Source organism: Carica papaya, chromosome 8 (assembly GCF_054855325.1).
Source record: "Carica papaya isolate Zhongbai chromosome 8, ASM5485532v1, whole genome shotgun sequence".
Lineage (NCBI taxonomy): Eukaryota > Viridiplantae > Streptophyta > Magnoliopsida > Brassicales > Caricaceae > Carica > Carica papaya.
This window is the reverse complement of record NC_142316.1, coordinates 17,312,278-17,329,661: the sequence shown is the minus strand read 5'-3', so window position 1 is coordinate 17,329,661 and position 17,384 is coordinate 17,312,278. Positions and strand designations below refer to the sequence as shown.

The 17,384-nt window shown below is 46.9% G+C and overlaps 7 non-coding genes and 31 pseudogenes across 7 annotated transcripts; 33 read left to right on the top strand and 5 right to left on the bottom strand.

The window, feature by feature from the left end:
- Positions 1 to 167: 167 nt before the first annotated feature.
- LOC148245373 (5S ribosomal RNA) lies at positions 168 to 286 on the bottom strand (annotated as a pseudogene).
- Positions 287 to 491: 205 nt separating this feature from the next.
- On the bottom strand, positions 492 to 610 carry LOC148245372 (5S ribosomal RNA; annotated as a pseudogene).
- A 560-nt stretch (positions 611 to 1,170) lies between these two features.
- Positions 1,171 to 1,288, bottom strand: LOC148245371 (5S ribosomal RNA; annotated as a pseudogene).
- Positions 1,289 to 1,850: 562 nt separating this feature from the next.
- On the bottom strand, positions 1,851 to 1,969 carry LOC148245370 (5S ribosomal RNA; annotated as a pseudogene).
- Positions 1,970 to 2,500: 531 nt separating this feature from the next.
- On the bottom strand, positions 2,501 to 2,619 carry LOC148245369 (5S ribosomal RNA; annotated as a pseudogene).
- Positions 2,620 to 2,713: 94 nt separating this feature from the next.
- On the top strand, positions 2,714 to 2,832 carry LOC148245368 (5S ribosomal RNA). Its single transcript, XR_015815472.1, has one exon. It is a non-coding gene; the product is annotated as a 5S ribosomal RNA (ribosomal RNA).
- Positions 2,833 to 3,392: 560 nt separating this feature from the next.
- On the top strand, positions 3,393 to 3,512 carry LOC148245367 (5S ribosomal RNA; annotated as a pseudogene).
- A 489-nt stretch (positions 3,513 to 4,001) lies between these two features.
- On the top strand, positions 4,002 to 4,120 carry LOC148245366 (5S ribosomal RNA; annotated as a pseudogene).
- A 205-nt stretch (positions 4,121 to 4,325) lies between these two features.
- On the top strand, positions 4,326 to 4,444 carry LOC148245365 (5S ribosomal RNA; annotated as a pseudogene).
- A 203-nt stretch (positions 4,445 to 4,647) lies between these two features.
- On the top strand, positions 4,648 to 4,766 carry LOC148245364 (5S ribosomal RNA). Its single transcript, XR_015815689.1, has one exon. It is a non-coding gene; the product is annotated as a 5S ribosomal RNA (ribosomal RNA).
- Positions 4,767 to 4,970: 204 nt separating this feature from the next.
- On the top strand, positions 4,971 to 5,089 carry LOC148245363 (5S ribosomal RNA; annotated as a pseudogene).
- A 203-nt stretch (positions 5,090 to 5,292) lies between these two features.
- Positions 5,293 to 5,411, top strand: LOC148245362 (5S ribosomal RNA). Its single transcript, XR_015814244.1, has one exon. It is a non-coding gene; the product is annotated as a 5S ribosomal RNA (ribosomal RNA).
- A 205-nt stretch (positions 5,412 to 5,616) lies between these two features.
- Positions 5,617 to 5,735, top strand: LOC148245361 (5S ribosomal RNA; annotated as a pseudogene).
- A 203-nt stretch (positions 5,736 to 5,938) lies between these two features.
- On the top strand, positions 5,939 to 6,057 carry LOC148245360 (5S ribosomal RNA). Its single transcript, XR_015815679.1, has one exon. It is a non-coding gene; the product is annotated as a 5S ribosomal RNA (ribosomal RNA).
- Positions 6,058 to 6,262: 205 nt separating this feature from the next.
- LOC148245359 (5S ribosomal RNA) lies at positions 6,263 to 6,381 on the top strand (annotated as a pseudogene).
- A 203-nt stretch (positions 6,382 to 6,584) lies between these two features.
- LOC148245358 (5S ribosomal RNA) lies at positions 6,585 to 6,703 on the top strand. Its single transcript, XR_015815465.1, has one exon. It is a non-coding gene; the product is annotated as a 5S ribosomal RNA (ribosomal RNA).
- A 205-nt stretch (positions 6,704 to 6,908) lies between these two features.
- Positions 6,909 to 7,027, top strand: LOC148245357 (5S ribosomal RNA; annotated as a pseudogene).
- Positions 7,028 to 7,616: 589 nt separating this feature from the next.
- Positions 7,617 to 7,735, top strand: LOC148245356 (5S ribosomal RNA; annotated as a pseudogene).
- A 196-nt stretch (positions 7,736 to 7,931) lies between these two features.
- Positions 7,932 to 8,050, top strand: LOC148245355 (5S ribosomal RNA; annotated as a pseudogene).
- A 561-nt stretch (positions 8,051 to 8,611) lies between these two features.
- Positions 8,612 to 8,729, top strand: LOC148245354 (5S ribosomal RNA; annotated as a pseudogene).
- A 204-nt stretch (positions 8,730 to 8,933) lies between these two features.
- On the top strand, positions 8,934 to 9,052 carry LOC148245353 (5S ribosomal RNA; annotated as a pseudogene).
- Positions 9,053 to 9,261: 209 nt separating this feature from the next.
- LOC148245352 (5S ribosomal RNA) lies at positions 9,262 to 9,380 on the top strand (annotated as a pseudogene).
- Positions 9,381 to 9,913: 533 nt separating this feature from the next.
- Positions 9,914 to 10,032, top strand: LOC148245351 (5S ribosomal RNA; annotated as a pseudogene).
- A 235-nt stretch (positions 10,033 to 10,267) lies between these two features.
- On the top strand, positions 10,268 to 10,386 carry LOC148245350 (5S ribosomal RNA; annotated as a pseudogene).
- A 204-nt stretch (positions 10,387 to 10,590) lies between these two features.
- Positions 10,591 to 10,709, top strand: LOC148245349 (5S ribosomal RNA; annotated as a pseudogene).
- A 210-nt stretch (positions 10,710 to 10,919) lies between these two features.
- Positions 10,920 to 11,038, top strand: LOC148245348 (5S ribosomal RNA; annotated as a pseudogene).
- Positions 11,039 to 11,247: 209 nt separating this feature from the next.
- LOC148245347 (5S ribosomal RNA) lies at positions 11,248 to 11,366 on the top strand. Its single transcript, XR_015814457.1, has one exon. It is a non-coding gene; the product is annotated as a 5S ribosomal RNA (ribosomal RNA).
- A 562-nt stretch (positions 11,367 to 11,928) lies between these two features.
- Positions 11,929 to 12,047, top strand: LOC148245346 (5S ribosomal RNA; annotated as a pseudogene).
- Positions 12,048 to 12,610: 563 nt separating this feature from the next.
- On the top strand, positions 12,611 to 12,729 carry LOC148245345 (5S ribosomal RNA; annotated as a pseudogene).
- Positions 12,730 to 13,281: 552 nt separating this feature from the next.
- LOC148245344 (5S ribosomal RNA) lies at positions 13,282 to 13,400 on the top strand (annotated as a pseudogene).
- A 205-nt stretch (positions 13,401 to 13,605) lies between these two features.
- LOC148245343 (5S ribosomal RNA) lies at positions 13,606 to 13,724 on the top strand. The gene has a single exon (XR_015815358.1). It is a non-coding gene; the product is annotated as a 5S ribosomal RNA (ribosomal RNA).
- A 561-nt stretch (positions 13,725 to 14,285) lies between these two features.
- Positions 14,286 to 14,405, top strand: LOC148245342 (5S ribosomal RNA; annotated as a pseudogene).
- Positions 14,406 to 14,962: 557 nt separating this feature from the next.
- On the top strand, positions 14,963 to 15,081 carry LOC148245341 (5S ribosomal RNA; annotated as a pseudogene).
- Positions 15,082 to 15,286: 205 nt separating this feature from the next.
- Positions 15,287 to 15,405, top strand: LOC148245340 (5S ribosomal RNA; annotated as a pseudogene).
- Positions 15,406 to 15,966: 561 nt separating this feature from the next.
- Positions 15,967 to 16,084, top strand: LOC148245339 (5S ribosomal RNA; annotated as a pseudogene).
- A 531-nt stretch (positions 16,085 to 16,615) lies between these two features.
- LOC148245338 (5S ribosomal RNA) lies at positions 16,616 to 16,734 on the top strand (annotated as a pseudogene).
- Positions 16,735 to 16,935: 201 nt separating this feature from the next.
- On the top strand, positions 16,936 to 17,054 carry LOC148245337 (5S ribosomal RNA; annotated as a pseudogene).
- A 209-nt stretch (positions 17,055 to 17,263) lies between these two features.
- LOC148245336 (5S ribosomal RNA) lies at positions 17,264 to 17,382 on the top strand (annotated as a pseudogene).
- Positions 17,383 to 17,384: the final 2 nt, after the last annotated feature.

Here is a 17,384-nt window from a genome sequence, read left to right as displayed (position 1 = left end):
TTCCCCCTCCCGTCATTTGTTTCCTTGTGCGTGCGCAGTGCACCTCTCGTTCTCGTTCAAATATCAAGTAAAATGCCACAGCACCGTGACTCACATTTGCGAATAAATCTGCGGACCATAATTAAAGTTGCGCGTAACGTCGAACGACACATCTGAAAAAAAGAAAATGGGTGCAACACGAGAACTTCCCAGGAGGTAACCCACCATTGTACTACTTTCGCCAAAGCACACTTAACTGCGGAGTTCTGATGGGATCCGGTGCATTTGTGCTGGTTTGACCGCACCTGTTTAATTTCGTGCTGAAAATACATACATTCCTTCTTCCCTCCCCCCCTCTCATCATATGTTTCCTTGTGCGTTCACACTGCACCTCTCCTTCTCGTTCTAATATCGATTAAAATGCCCCTAATTCTGGACTCACATTTGCGTATAAACCAGCGGACCATAGTTCCAGTCACGCGTAACGTCGAACGACCCGTCTGAAAAAAAAATTAGTGCGACACGAGGACTTCCCAAGAGGTCACGCATCCGAGTACTACTCACGCCCAAGCACACTTAACTGCAGAGTTCTGATGGGATCCAGTTCATTAGTGCTGGTATGATCGCACCCGTTTAATTCCGCGCTGCAAATACATAAACTCCTTCCCCTTTCTTCCCCCTCCTGTTATTTGCTTCCTTGTGCGTGCGCACTGCACCTCCCGTGCTCGTTCTAATATCAAGTAAAATGCTACGGTGCCGTGACTCACATTTGCGATAAACCTGAGGACCATAATTCAAGTCACGCGTATCGTCGAAAGAATCATCTGCAAAAAAATGGGTGCAACACGAGGACTTCCTGAGAAAATGGGTGAAATATAAGGACTTCGCATGAGGTCACCAATCCTAGTGCTACTCTCGCCCAAGCACCCTTAACTTGTGGAGTTCTGATAGAATCCGTTGCATTGGTGCTGGTATGATTGCTCATGTTTCATTCTGCGCTGCAAATACATACACATTTTCTCCCTCCATCCCACCTCCCGTCATTTGTTTCCTTCTGCGTGCATTCTGCATCTCTCCTTCTCGTTCTAATAACGATTAAAATGCCCCTGCTTCTTGACTCACATTTGCGTATAAACCAGTGGACCCTCGTTCCAGTCGCGCGTAACGTCGAATGACCCATCTGAAAAAAAATTGTTGCGATACGAGGACTTCCCAAGAGGTCACCCATCCGAGTACTACTCTCGCCCAAGCACACTTAACTGCAGAGTTCTGATGGGATCCGGTGCATTAGTGCTGGATGATCGCACCATTTTAATTCCGCGCTGCAAATACATAAACTCTTTCTCCTTTCTTCCCCCTCCCGTCATTTGTTTTCTTGTGCGTGCGCACTGCACCTCCCGTGCTCGTTCTAATATTAAGTAAAATGCTATGGTGCCGTGACTCACATTTGCGAATAAACCTGAGGACCATATTTCCAGTCGCGCGTATCGTCGAAAGAATCATCTGCAAAAAAATGGGTGCAACAAGAGGACTTCCTAAGAAAATTTGTGAAATATAAGGACTTCGAAGGAGGTCACCCATCCTAGAGCTACTCTCGCCCAAGCACCCTTAACATGCAGAGTTCTGATAGAATCCGTTGCATTGGTGCTGCTATGATTGCTCATGTTTCATTATGCGCTGCAAATACATACACTTTTTCTCCCTCCATCCCCCCTCCCGTCATTTGTTTCCTTTTGCGTGCACTCTGCATCTCTCCTTCTCGTTCTAATATCGATTAAAATGCCCCTGCTTCTTGACTCACATTTGCGTATAAACCAGTGGACCCTAGTTCCAGTCATGCGTAATGTGGAACGAGCCGTCTGAAAAAAAAATTAGTGCGACACGAGGACTTCCCAGGAGGTCACCCATCCCAGTACTACTCTCGCCCAAGCACACTTAACTGCAGAGTTCTGACGTGATCCGATGCATAAGTGCTGGTATAATCGCACCTCTTTAATTTTGCGCTGCAAATACATAAACTCCTTCTCCTTTCTTCCCCCTGCCGTCATTTGTTTCCTTGTGCGTGCGCACTGCACCTACCGTGCTCGTTCTAATATCAAGTAAAATGCTACAGTGCCATGACTCACAATTGCGAATAAACCTGATGACCACAGTTCCAGTCGCGCGTATCGTCGAAAGAATCATCTGCAAAAAAATGGGTGAAATATAAGGACTTCGCAGGAGGTCACCCATCCTAGTGCTACTCTCGCCCAAGCACCCTTAACTTGCGGAGTTCTGATAGAATCCGTTGCATTGGTGCTGGTATGATTGCTCATGTTTCGTTCTGCGCTGCAAATACATACACTTTTTCTCCCTCCATCCCCCCTCCCGTCATTTGTTTCCTTTTGCGTGCACTCTGCATCTCTCCTTCTCGTTCTAATATCGATTAAAATGCCCCTGCTTCTTGACTCACATTTGCGTATAAACTAGCGGACCCTAGTTCCAGACGCGCGTAACGTCGAACGACCCGTCTGAAAAAAAATTGGTGCGACAGGAGGACTTCCCAAGAGGTCACCCATCCGAGTACTAGTCTCGCCCAAGCACACTTAACTGCGGAGTTCTGATGGGATCCGGTGCATTAGTGCTGGTATGATCCCTCATGTTTCATTCTGCACTACAGATACATACACTTTTTCTCCTTCCATCCCCCCTCCCGTGTTACACCAATATATGTATTTGCAGCGCAAAATTAAACGGGTGCGATCATACCAGCATTAATGCACCGGATCCCATCAGAACTCCGCAGTTAAGTGTGCTTGGGAGAGAGTAGTACTCGGATGGGTGACCTCCTGGGAAGTCCTCGTGTCGCACCAATTTATTTTCAGACGGATCGTTCGACGTTACACGCGACTGGAACTAGGGTCCGCTGGTTTATACGCAAATGTGAGTCAAGAAGCAGGGGCATTTTAATCGATATTAGAACGAGAAGGAGAGGTGCAGTGTGAACGCACAAGGAAACAATTGATAGGAGGGGGAGGGAAGGAGAAGGAGTGTATGTATTTTCAGCACGAAATGAAACAGGTGCGATCATACCAGCACTAATGCAACGGATTCTATCAGAACTCCGTAGGTAAGGGTGCTTGGGCGAGAGTAGTACTAGCATGGGTTACCTCCTGCGAAGTCCTTATATTTCACCCATTTTCTTGTGAAGTCCTCGTTTTGCACCCATTTTTTTGCAGATGATTCTTTCGACGTTACTCGCGACTTGAATTATGGTCCTCAGGTTTATTCACAAATGTGAGTCACGGCGCCGTAGCATTTTACTTGATATTAAAAACGAGCACGGGAGGTGCAGTGGGCACGCACAATTAAACAAATGAAGGGAGGGGGAAGAAAGGAGAAGGAGTTTATGTATTTACAGCGCAAAATTAAATGGGTGCAATAATACCAGCACTAATGCACCGGATCCCATCAGATACTCCGCAGTTAAGTGTGCTTGGGCGAGAGTAGTACTCGGATGGGTGACCTCCTGGGAAGTCCTCATGTCGCACCAATTTTTTTTCAGACGGGTCGTTCAACGTTACGCGGGACTGGAACTAGGGTCCGCTGGTTTATACGCAAATGTGAGCCAAGAAGCAGGGGCATTTTAATCGATATTAGAACGAGAAGGAGAGGTGCAGTATGAAACATGAGCAATCATACCAGCACCAATGCAACGGATTCTATCAGAACTCCGCAAGTTAAGGGTGCTTGGGCGAGAGTAGCACTAGGATGGGTGACCTCCTGCGAAGTCCTTATATTTCACCCATTTTGTTAGGAAGTCCTCGTGTTGCACCCATTTTTTTGCAGATGATTCTTTCGACGATACGCGCGACTTGAATTATGGTCCTCAGGTTTATTCGCAAATGCGAGTCACGGCACCGTAGCATTTTACTTGATATTAGAACGAGCACGAGAGAAGCAGTGCGCACGCACAAGGAAACAAATGACGGGAGGGGGAAGAAAGGAGAAGGAGTTTATATATTTGCAGCGCATAATTAAACGGATGCTATCATACCAGCATTAATGCACCAGATCCCATCAGAACTCCGCAGTTAAGTGTGCTTGGGCGAGATTAGTACTCGGATGGGTGACCTCCTGGGAAGTCCTCGTGTCGCACCAATTTTTTTTCAGACGGGTCGTTCGACGTTACGCGCGACTGGAACTGGGGTCCGCTGGTTTACACGCAAATGTGAGTCAAGAAGCAGGGGCATTTTAATCGATATTAGAACGAGAAGGAGAGGTGCAGTGTGAACGCACAAGGAAACAATTGACGGGAGGGGGAGGGAAGGAGAAGGAGTGTATGTATTTTCAGCACGAAATGAAACAGGTGCGATCATACCAGCACTAATGCAACGGATTCTATCAGAACTCCGTAGGTAAGGGTGCTTGGGCGAGGGTAGTACTAGCATGGGTTACCTCCTGCGAAGTCCTTATATTTCACCCATTTTCTTGTGAAGTCCTCGTGTTGCACCCATTTTTTTGAATTATAGTCCTCAGGTTTATTCGCAAATTTGAGTCACGGCACCATAGTATTTTACCTGATATTAGAACGAGCACGGGAGGTGCAGTGCGCACGCACAAGGAAACAAATGACGGGAGGGGGAAGAAAGGAGAAGGCGTTTATGTATTTGCAGCGCGAAATTAAATGGGTGCGATCATACCAGCACTAATGCACCGGATCCCATCAGAACTCCGCAGTTAAGTGTGCTTGGGCGAGAGTAGTACTCGGATGGGTGACCTCTTGGGAAGTCCTCGTGTCGCACCAATTTTTTTCAGACGGGTCGTTCGACGTTACGCGCGACTGGAACTGGGGTCCGCTGGTTTACACGCAAATGTGAGTCAAGAAGCAGGGGCATTTTAATCGATATTAGAACGAGAAGGAGAGGTGCAGTGTGAACGCACAAGGAAACAATTGACGGGAGGGGGAGGGAAGGAGAAGGAGTGTATGTATTTTCAGCACGAAATGAAACAGGTGCGATCATACCAGCACTAATGCAACGGATTCTATCAGAACTCCGTAGGTAAGGGTGCTTGGGCGAGGGTAGTACTAGCATGGGTTACCTCCTGCGAAGTCCTTATATTTCACCCATTTTCTTGTGAAGTCCTCGTGTTGCACCCATTTTTTTGAATTATAGTCCTCAGGTTTATTCGCAAATTTGAGTCACGGCACCATAGTATTTTACCTGATATTAGAACGAGCACGGGAGGTGCAGTGCGCACGCACAAGGAAACAAATGACGGGAGGGGGAAGAAAGGAGAAGCCATTTATGTATTTGCAGCGCGAAATTAAACGGGTGCGATCACACCAGCACTAATGCACCGGATCCCATCAGAACTCCGCAGTTAAGTGTGCTTGGGCGAGAGTAGTACTCGGATGGGTGACCTCCTGGGAAGTCCTCGTGTCGCACCAATTTTTTTTCAGACGGGTCGTTCGACGTTACGCGCGACTGGAACTGGGGTCCGCTGGTTTACACGCAAATGTGAGTCAAGAAGCAGGGGCATTTTAATCGATATTAGAACAAGAAGGGGAGGTGCAGTGTGAACGCACAAGGAAACAATTGACGGGAGGGGGAGGGAAGGAGAAGGAGTGTATGTATTTTCAGTACGAAATGAAACAGGTGCGATCATACCAGCACTAATGCAACGGATTCTATCAGAACTCCGTAGGTAAGGGTGCTTGGGCGAGGGTAGTACTAGCATGGGTTACCTCCTGCGAAGTCCTTATATTTCACCCATTTTCTTGTGAAGTCCTCGTGTTGCACCCATTTTTTTGAATTATAGTCCTCAGGTTTATTCGCAAATTTGAGTCACGGCACCATAGTATTTTACCTGATATTAGAACGAGCACGGGAGGTGCAGTGCGCACGCACAAGGAAACAAATGACGGGAGGGAGAAGAAAGGAGAAGGCGTTTATGTATTTGCAGCGCGAAATTAAACGGGTGCGATCATACCAGCACTAATGCACCGGATCCCATCAGAACTCCGTAGCTAAGTGTGCTTGGGCGAGAGTAGTACTCGGATGGGTGACCTCCTGGGAAGTCCTCGTGTCGCACCAATTTTTTTTCAGACGGGTCGTTCGACGTTACGCGCGACTGGAACTGGGGTCCGCTGGTTTACACGCAAATGTGAGTCAAGAAGCAGGGGCATTTTAATCGATATTAGAACGAGAAGGAGAGGTGCAGTGTGAACGCACAAGGAAACAATTGACGGGAGGGGGAGGGAAGGAGAAGGAGTGTATGTATTTTCAGCACGGAATGAAACAGGTGCGATCATACCAGCACTAATGCAACGGATTCTATCAGAACTCCGTAGGTAAGGGTGCTTGGGCGAGGGTAGTACTAGCATGGGTTACCTCCTGCGAAGTCCTTATATTTCACCCATTTTCTTGTGAAGTCCTCGTGTTGCACCCATTTTTTTGAATTATAGTCCTCAGGTTTATTCGCAAATTTGAGTCACGGCACCATAGTATTTTACCTGATATTAGAACGAGCACGGGAGGTGCAGTGCGCACGCACAAGGAAACAAATGACGGGAGGGGGAAGAAAGGAGAAGGCGTTTATGTATTTGCAGCGCGAAATTAAACGGGTGCGATCATACCAGCACTAATGCACCGGATCCCATCAGAACTCTGCAGTTAAGTGTGCTTGGGCGAGAGTAGTACTCGGATGGGTGACCTCCTAGGAAGTACTCGTGTCGCACCAATTTTTTTTCAGACGGGTCGTTCGACGTTACGCGCGACTGGAACTGGGGTCCGCTGGTTTACACGCAAATGTGAGTCAAGAAGCAGGGGCATTTTAATCGATATTAGAACGAGAAGGGGAGGTGCAGTGTGAACGCACATGGAAACAATTGACGGGAGGGGGAGGGAAGGAGAAGGAGTGTATGTATTTTCAGCACGAAATGAAACAGGTGCGATCATACCAGCACTAATGCAACGGATTCTATCAGAACTCCGTAGGTAAGGGTGCTTGGGCGAGGGTAGTACTAGCATGGGTTACCTCCTGCGAAGTCCTTATATTTCACCCATTTTCTTGTGAAGTCCTCGTGTTGCACCCATTTTTTTGCAGATGATTCTTTCGACGTTACGCGCGACTTGAATTATGGTCCTCAAATTTATTCGCAAATGTGAGTCACGACGGTGTAGAATTTTACTTGATATTAGAACGAGAACGGGAGGTGCAGTGCGCACGCACAAGGAAACAAATGACGGGAGGGGGAAGAAAGGGGAATTAGTTTATGTATTTGCAGCGCAAAATTAAACAGATGCGATCATACCAGCACTAATGCACCGGATCCCATCAGAACTACGCAGTTATGTGTGCTCGGGCGAGATTAGTGCTCGGATGGGTGACCTCCTGCTAACTCCTTATAATTCACCCATTTTCTTGGGAGGTCCTTGTGTTGCACCCATTTTTTTGCAGATGATTCTTTCGACGTTACGAGCGACTTGAATTATGGTCCTCAAGTTTATTCGCAAATGTGAGTCACGACGGTGTAGAATTTTACTTGATATTAGAACGAGAACGGGAGGTGCAGTGCGCACGCACAAGGAAACAAATGACGGGAGGGGGAAGAAAGGGGAATTAGTTTATGTATTTGCAGCGCGAAATTAAACAGGTGCGATCATACCAGCACTAATACACTGGATCCCATCAGAACTCCGCAGTGAACTGTGCTTGGGCGAGATTAGTACTTGGATGGGTGACCTCCTTGGAAGTCCTCGTGTCGCACCAATTTTTTTTCAGACGGGTCGTTCGACGTTAAGCGCGTCTGGAACTAGGGTCCGCTGGTTTATACGCATCAAGAAGTAGGGGCATTTTAATCGATATTAGAACGAGAATGAGAGGTGAAGTGTGAACGCACAAGGAAACAAATGACGGGAGGGGGTAGAAAGGAGAAGGAGTGTATGTATTTGCAGGCGAATTTAAATAGGTGCGATCATACCAGCACTAAAGCCCCGGATCCCATCAGAACTCTGCAGTTAAGTGTGCTTGCGCGAGAGTAGTACTCGGATGGGTGACCACTTGGGAAGCCCTCGTGTTGCACCTATTTTTTTTCAGATGGGTTGTTCGACGTTACGCGCGAATGGAATTATAGACAGCTGGTTCATTTGCAAAGGTGAGTCACGGGGCCGTGGCATTTTACTTGATATTTGAACGAGAACGAGAGGTGCAGTGCGCACGCACAAGGAAATAAATGACGGGACGGGGGATGGAAGGAGAAAGAGTGTATGTATTTGCAGTGCATAATGAAACATGAGGGATCATACCAGCACTAATGCAACGGATTCTATCAGAACTCCGCAGTTAAGGGTGCTTGGGCGAGAAAAGTACTCGGATGGGTGACCTCTTGCGAAGTCATTATATTTAACCCATTTTCTTGGGAGGTCCTCGTGTTGCAACCATCTTTTTGCAGATGATTCTTTCGACGTTACGCGCAAATGGAATTATAAACCGCTGGTTCATTTGCAAAGGTGAGTCACGGTGTCGTGGCATTTTACTTGATATTAGAACGAGTACGGGAGGTGCAGTGCGCACGCACAAGGAAACAAATGACGGGAGGAGGAAGAAAAGAGAAGGAGTGTATGTATTTAAAGCGCAAAATTAAACAAGTGGCATCATACCAGCACTAATGCACTTGATCCCATCAGAACTCTGCAATTAAGTATGCTTGGGCGAGAGTAGTACTCGGATGGGTGACCTCTTGGGAAGTTCTCGTATCGCAACAATTTTTTTTCAGATGGGTCGTTCTACGTTACGCACGAATGGAACTATGGTCCACTGGTTTATACGCAATTGTGAGTCAAGAATCAGGGGCATTTTCATCGATATTAGAACGAGAAGGAGAGGTGCAGTGTGAACGCACAAGGAAACAAATGATGGGAGGGGGGGAGGGAAGAAGGAGTGTATGTATTTTCCGCACGAAATTAAACAGGTGCGGTCACACCAGCACAAATGAACCGGATCCCATCAGAACTCCGCAATTAAGTGTGCTTTGGCGAAAGTAGTACAATGATGGGTTACCTCTAGGGAAGTTCTCGTGTTGCACCCATTTTCTTTTTTTCAGATGTGCCGTTCAACGTTACGCGCGACTTTAATTATGGTCCGCAGATTTATTCGCAAATGTGAGTCACGACGCCGTGGCATTTTACTTAATATTTGAACGAGAACGAGAGGTGCAGTGCGCATGCACAAGGAAACAAATGACGGGAGGGGGAAGAAAGGAGAAGGAGTTTATGTATTTGCAGCGCGAAATTAAACAGGTGCGATCATACCAGCACTAATGCACCGGATCCCATCAGAATTCTGCAATTAAGTGTGCTTGGGCAAGAGTAGTACTCGGATGGTTGACCTCCTGGGAAGTCCTCGTGTCGCACTAATTTTTTTTTTCAGACGGGTCATTCGACGTTACGCGCGACTGGAACTAGGTTCCACTGGTTTATACGCAAATGTGAGTCAAGAAGCAGGGGCATTTTAATCGATATTAGAAAGAGAATGAGAGATGTAGAGTGCACGCACAAGGAAACAAATGACGGGAGGGGGGATGGAGGGAGAAAAAGTGTATGTATTTGCAACGCAGAATGAAACATGAGCAATCATACCAGCACCAATGCAACGAATTCTATCAGAACTCCGCAAGTTAAGGGTGCTTGGGTGAAAGTAGCACTAGGATGGGTGACCTCCTAGGAAGTACTCGTGTCGCACCAATTTTTTTTCAGACGGGTCGTTCGACGTTACGCGCGACTGGAACTGGGGTCCGCTGGTTTACACGCAAATGTGAGTCAAGAAGCAGGGGCATTTTAATCGATATTAGAACGAGAAGGGGAGGTGCAGTGTGAACGCACATGGAAACAATTGACGGGAGGGGGAGGGAAGGAGAAGGAGTGTATGTATTTTCAGCACGAAATGAAACAGGTGCGATCATACCAGCACTAATGCAACGGATTCTATCAGAACTCCGTAGGTAAGGGTGCTTGGGCGAGGGTAGTACTAGCATGGGTTACCTCCTGCGAAGTCCTTATATTTCACCCATTTTCTTGTGAAGTCCTCGTGTTGCACCCATTTTTTTGCAGATGATTCTTTCGACGATACGCGCGACTTGAATTATGGTCCTCAGGTTTATTTGCAAATGTGAGTCACGGCGCCGTGGCATTTTACTTTATATTAGAACGAGTACGGGAGGTGCAGTGCGCACGCACAAGGAAACAAATGACGGGAGGGGGAAGAAAGAGGAATGAGTTTATGTATTTGCAGCGCAAAATTAAACAGGTGCGATCATACCAGCACAAATGCACCGGATCCCATCAGAACTCCGCAGTGAAGTGTGCTTGGGCGAGAGTAGTACTCGGATGTGTGACCTCTTGGGAAGTCCTCGTATCGCAACAATTTTTTTTCAGAGGGGTCGTTCGACGTTACGCGCGACTGGAACTATGGTCCGCTGGTTTATACGCAAATGTGAGTCAAGAATCAGGGGCATTTTAATCGATATTAGAACGAGAAGGAGAGGTGCAGTGTGAACGCACAAGGAAACAAATGATGGGAGGGGGGGAGGGAAGAAGGAGTGTATGTATTTTTAGCACGAAATTAAACAGGTGCGGTCACACCAGCACAAATGCACCGGATCCCATAATAACTCCGCAGTTAAGTGTGCTTTGGCGAAAGTAGTACAATGATGGGTTACCTCCTGGGAGGTTATCGTGTTGCACCCATTTTTTTTTTCAGATGTGCCGCTCGACGTTACGCGCGACTTTAATTATGGTCCGCAGATTTATTCGCAAATGTGAGTCACGGCGCCGTGGCATTTTACCTGATATTTGAAAGAGAACGAGAGGTGCAGTGCGCACGGACAAGGAAACAAATGACGGGGGGGGGGGGAAGAAAGGAGAAGGAGTTTATGTATTTGCAGCGCAAAATTAAACAGGTGCGATCACACCAGCATAAATGCACCGGATCCTATCAGAACTCTGCAGTTAAGTGTGCTTTGGTGAAAGTAGTATAATGATGGGTTACCTCGTGGGAAGTTCTCGTGTTGCACCCATTTTCTTTTTTTCAGATGTGTCGTTAGACGTTACGCGCGACTTTAATTATGGTCCGCAGATTTATTCGCAAAAGTGAGTCATGGCGCCGTGACATTTCACTTGATATTTGAATGAGAACGAGAGGTGCAGTGCGCATGCACAAGGAAACAAATGACGGGAGGGGGAAGAAAGGGGAAGGAATTTATGTATTTCCAGTGCGAAATTAATCAAGTGCGATCATACCAGCACAAATGCATCGGATCCCATTGGAACTCCGTAGTTAAGTGTGCTTGGGCGAGAGTAGTACTCGGATGGGTGACCTCATGGGAAGTCCTCGTGTCGCACTAATTTTTTTTTTAGACGGGTCGTTCGATGTTACGCGCGACTGGAACTAGGGTCTCCTGGTTCATACGCAAATGTGAGTCAAGAAGCAGGGGCATTTTAATCGATATTAGAACGAGAAGGAGAGATGCAGAGGGCACGCACAAGGAAACAAATGACGGGAGGGGGGATGGAGGGAGAAAAAGTGTATGTAGTTGCAGCGCAGAATGAAACATGAGCAATCATACCAGCACCAATGCAACGGATTCTATCAGAACTCCGCAAGTTAAGGGTGCTTGGGCGAGAGTAGCACTAGGATGGGTGACCTCATGCGAAGTCCTTATATTTCACCCATTTTCTCAGGAAGTCCTCGTGTTGCACCCATTTTTTTGCAGATGATTCTTTCGACGATACGTGCGACTTGAATTATGGTCCTCAGGTTTATTCGCAAATTTGAGTCACGGCACCATAGTATTTTACCTGATATTAGAACGAGCACGGGAGGTGCAGTGCGCACGCACAAGGAAACAAATGACGGGAGGGGGAAGAAAGGAGAAGGCGTTTATGTATTTGCAGCGCGAAATTAAACGGGTGCGATCATACCAGCACTAATGCACCGGATCCCATCAGAACTCCGCAGTCAAGTGTGCTTGGCTGAGAGTAGTACTCGGATGGGTGACCTCCTGGGAAGTCCTCGTGTCGCACCAATTTTTTTTCAGACGGGTCGTTCGACGTTACGCGCGAGTGGAACTAGGGTCCGCTGGTTTATTCGCAAATGTGAGTCAAGAAGAAGGGGCATTTTAATCGATATTAGAACGAGAAGGAGAGGTGCAGTGTGAACGCACAAGGAAACAATTGATGGGAGGGGGAGGGAAGGAGAATGAGTGTATGTATTTTCAGCACGAAATGAAACAGGTGCGATCATACCAGCACTAATGGAACGGATTCTATCAGAACTCCGTAGGTAAGCGTGGTTGGGCGAGAGTAGTACTAGCATGGGTTACCTCCTGCGAAGTCCTTATATTTCACCCATTTTCTTGTGAAGTTCTCGTGTTGCACACATTTTCTTTTCTTCAGATGTGCCGTTCGACGTTACGTGCGACTTTAATTATGGTCTACAGATTTATTCGCAAATGTGAGTCACGGCGCCGTGGCATTTTACTTGATATTTGAACGAGAACAAGAGGTGCAGTGCGCACGCACAAGGAAACAAATGACTTGAGGGGGAAGAAAGGAGAAGGAGTTTATGTATTTGCATCGTGAAATTAAACAGGTGCGATCATACCATCACTAATGCACCGGATCTCATTAGAACTCTGCAGTTAAGTGTGCTTGGGCGGGAGTTGTACTCGGATGGGTGACCTCCTGGGAAGTCCTCGTGTCGCACTAATTTTTTTTTTCAGACGGGTCGTTCGACGTTACGCGCGACTGGAACTAGGGTCCACTGGTTTATATGCAAATGTGAGTCAAGAGAAAGGGGTATTTTAATCGATATTAGTACGAGAAGGAGAGATGCAGAGTGCACGCACAAGGAAACAAATGACGGGAGGGGGGATGGAGGGAGAAAAAGTGTATGTATTTGCAGCGCAGAATGAAACATGAGCAATCATACTAGCACCAATGCAACGGATTCTATCATAACACCGCAAGTTAAGGGTGCTTGGGCGAGAGTAGCACTAGGATGGGTGACCTCCTGCGAAGTCCTTATATTTCACCCATTTTCTTAGGAAGTTCTCGTGTTGCACCCATTTTTTTGCAGATGATTCTTTCGACATTACGTGCGACTTGAATTATGGTCCTCAGGTTTATTCGCAATTGTGAGTCACGGCGCTGTAGCATTTTACTTGATATTAGAACGAGAACGAGAGCTACAGTGCGCACGCACAAGGAAACAAATGACGGGAGGGGGATGAGTTTATGTATTTGCAGCGCGAAATTAAACAGGTGCAATCTTTCTAGCACTAATGCACCGGATCCCAGCAGAACTCCGCAGTTAAGTGTGCTTGGGCGAGAATAGTACTCGGATGGGTGACCTCTTTGGAAGTCCTCGTGTCGCACCAATTTTTTTTCAGACGGGTCGTTCGACGTTACGCGCGAGTGGAATTAGGGTCAACTGGTTTATACGCAAATGTGAGTCAAGAAGCAGGGGCATTTTAATCGATATTAGAACGAGAATGAGAGGTGAAGTGTGAACGCACAAGGAAACAAATGACCGGAGGGGGAAGAAAGGAGAAGGAGTGTATGTATTTACAGCGCGAAATTAAATAGGTGCGATCATACCAGCACTAATGCCCCGGATTCCATCAGAACTCCGCAGTTAAGTGTGCTTGGGCGAGAGTAGTACTCGGATGGGTGACCACTTGTGAAGCCCTCGTGTTGCACCTATTTTTTTTCGGATGGGTTGTTCGACGTTACGCGCGAATGGAATTATAAACCGCTGGTTCATTCGTAAAGGTGAGTCACGGTGCCGGGTCATATTACTTGATATTAGAACGAGAAAGAGAGATGCAGAGTGCACGCACAAGGAAACAAATTACGGGAGGGGGGATGGGAGGAGAAAGAGTGTAAGTATTTGCAGTGCAGAATGAAACATGAGGGATCATACCAGCACTAATGAAACGGATTCTATAAGAACTCCGCAGTTAAGGGTGCTTGGGCGAGAAAAGTACTCGGATGGGTGACCTCCTGCGAAGTCCTTATATTTCACCCATTTTCTTGGGAGGTCCTCGTGTTGCACCCATCTTTTTGCAGATGATTCTTTCGACATTACGCGCGACTTGATTTATGGTCCGCAGGTTTATTCGCAAATGTGAGTCATGGCGCCGTGGTATTTTATTTGATATTAAAACGAGTACGGGAGGTGTAGTGCGCACGCACAAGGAAACAAATGACGGGATGAGGAAGAAAAGAGAAGGAGTGTATGTATTTGAAGCACAAAATTAAACAAATGGCATCATACCAGCACTAATGCACTGGATCCCATCAGAACTCTGCAGTTAAGTGTGCTTGGGCGAGAGTAGTACTCAGATGGTTGACCTCCTGGGAAGTCCTCGTGTCGCACCAATTTTTTTTCAGACGGGTCGTTCGACGTTACGCGCGACTGGAACGAAGGTCCGCTGGTTTATACGCAAATGTGAGTCAAGAAGCAGAGGCATTTTAATCGATATTAGAACGAGAAGGAGAGGTGCAGTGTGAACGCACAAGGAAACAATTGATGGGAGGGGGAGGGAAGGAGAAGGAGTGTATGTATTTTCAGCACGAAATGAAACAGGTGCGATCATACCAGCACTAATGCAACGGATTCTATCAGAACTCCGTAGGTAAGGGTGCTTGGGCAAGAGTAGTTCTAGCATGGGTTACCTCCTGCGAAGTCCTTATATTTCACCCATTTTCTTAGGAAGTCTTCGTGTTGCACCCATTTTTTTGCACATGATTCTTTCCACGATACGCGCGACTTTAATTATGGTCCTCAAGTTTATTCACAAATGTGAGTCACAGCACCGTAGCATTTTACTTGATATTAGAACGAGCACGGGAGGTGCAGTGCGCACGCACAAGGAAACAAATGACGGGAGGGGGAAGAAAGGAGAATGAGTTTATGTATTTGCAGCGCATAATTAAATGGGTGCGATCATACCAGCACTAATGCACCGGATCCTATCAGAACTCCGCAGTTAAGTGTGCTTGGGCGAGATCAGTACTCGGATGGGTGACCTCCTGGGAAGTCCTCGTGTCTCACCAATTTTTTTTCTGACGGGTCGTTCGACGTTACGCGCGTCTGGAACTAGGGTCCGCTGGTTTATACGCAAATGTGAGTCAAGAAGCAGGGGCATTTTAATCGATATTAGAACGAGAATGAGAGGTGAAGTGTGAACGCACAAGGAAACAAATGACGGGAGGGGGAAGAAAGGAGAAGGAGTGTATATATTTGCAGCGCAAAATTAAACTTATGCGATCATACCAGCACTAAAGCCCCGGATCCCATCAGAACTCCGCAATTAATTGTGCTTAGGCGAGAGTAGTACTCGGATGGGTGACCACTTGGGAAGCCCTCGTGTGGCACCTATTTTTTTTCGGATGGGTTGTTCGACGTTACGCGCGAATGGAATTATGTACCGCTGGTTCATTTGCAAAGGTGAGTCACAGTGCCGGGTCATATTACTTGATATTAGAACAAGAAAGAGAGATGCAGAGTGCACGCACAAGGAAAAAAATGACGGGAGGGGGGATGGGAGGAGAAAGAGTGTATGTATTTACAGTGCAGAATGAAACAAGATGGATCATACCAGCACTAATGCAATGGATTCTATCAGAACTCCGCAGTTAAGAGTGCTTGGGCGAGAAAAGTACTCGGATGGGTGACCTCCTGCGAAGTCCTTATATTTCACCCATTTTCTTGGGAGGTCCTCGTGTTGCACCCATCTTTTTGCAGATGAATCTTTCGACGTTACGCGCGACTTGATTTATGGTCCGCAGGTTTATTCGCAAATGTGAGTCACGGCGCCGTGGCATTTTACTTGATATTAAAACGAGTACGGGAGGTGTAGTGCGCACGCACAAGGAAACAAATGACGGGAGGAGGAGGAAAAGAGAAGGAGTGTATGTATTTGAAGCGCAAAATTAAACAAGTGGCATCATACCAGCACCAATGCACTGGATCCCATCAGAACTCTGCAGTTAAGTGTGCTTAGGCGAGAGTAGTACTCGGATGGGTGACCTCTTGGGAAGTCCTCGTATCGCAACAATTTTTTTTCAGATGGGTCGTTCGATGTTACGCGTGACTAAAACTATGGTCCACTGGTTTATACGCAAATGTGAGTCAAGAATCAGAGGAATTTTAATCAATATTAGAACGAGAAGGAGAGATGCAGTGTGAATGCACAAGGAAACAAATGATGGGAGGGGGGGAGGGAAGAAGGAGTGTATGTATTTTCAGCACAAAATTAAACAGGTGCGGTCACACCAGCACAAATGCACCGGATCCCATCAGAACTCCGCAGTTTTGTGTGCTTTGGCGAAAGTAGTACAATGATGGGTTACCTCCTGGGAAGTTCTCATGTTGTACCCATTTTTTTTTTTCAGATGTGTCGTTCGACGTTACGCGCGACTTGAATTATGGTCCTCAGGTTTATTCGCAAATGTGAGTCACGGCGCCGTGGTATTTTACTTAATAGTAGAACGAGAACGGGAGGTGCAGTGCGCACGCACAAGGAAACAAATGACGGGAGGGGGAAGAAAGGGGAATGAGTTTATGTATTTGCAGCGCAAAATTAAACAGGTGCGATCACACCAGCACTAATGCACCGGATCCCATTAGAACTCCGCAGTGAAGTGTGCTTGGGCGAGATTAGTACTCGGATGGGTGACCTCTTGGGAAGTCCTCGTGTTGCACCAATTTTTTTTCAGACGGGTCGTTCGACATTACGCGCGTCTAGAACTAGGGTCCGTTGGTTTATACGCAAATGTGAGTCAAGAAGCAGGGGCATTTTAATCGATATTAGAACGAGAAGGAGAGGTCCAGTGTGAACGCACAAGGAAACAAATGATGGGAGGGGAGGAGGGAAGGAGTGTATGTATTTTCAGCACGAAATTAAACAGGTGCGGTCACACCAGCACAAATGCAAAGGATCCAATCAGAACTCCGTAGTTAAGTGTGCTTTGGCGAAAGTAGTACAATGATGGGTTACCTCCTGGGAAGTTCTCGTGCTGCACCCATTTTCTTTTTTTCAGATGTGCCGTTCTACCTTACGCTCGACTTTAATTATGGTCCGCAGATTTATTCGCAAATGTGAGTCACCGCGCCGTGGCATTTTACTTGATATTTGAACGAGAACGAGAGGTGCAATGCACACGCAAAAGGAAACAAATGACGGGAGTGGGAAGAAAAGAGAAGGAGTTTATGTATTTGCAGTGCAAAATTAAACAGGTGCGATCATACCAACATTATTGCACCGGATCCCATCAGAACTCTGCAGTTAAGTGTGCTTGGGCGAGAGTAGTACTCGGATGGGTGACCTCCTGGGAAGTCCTCGTGTCGCACTATTT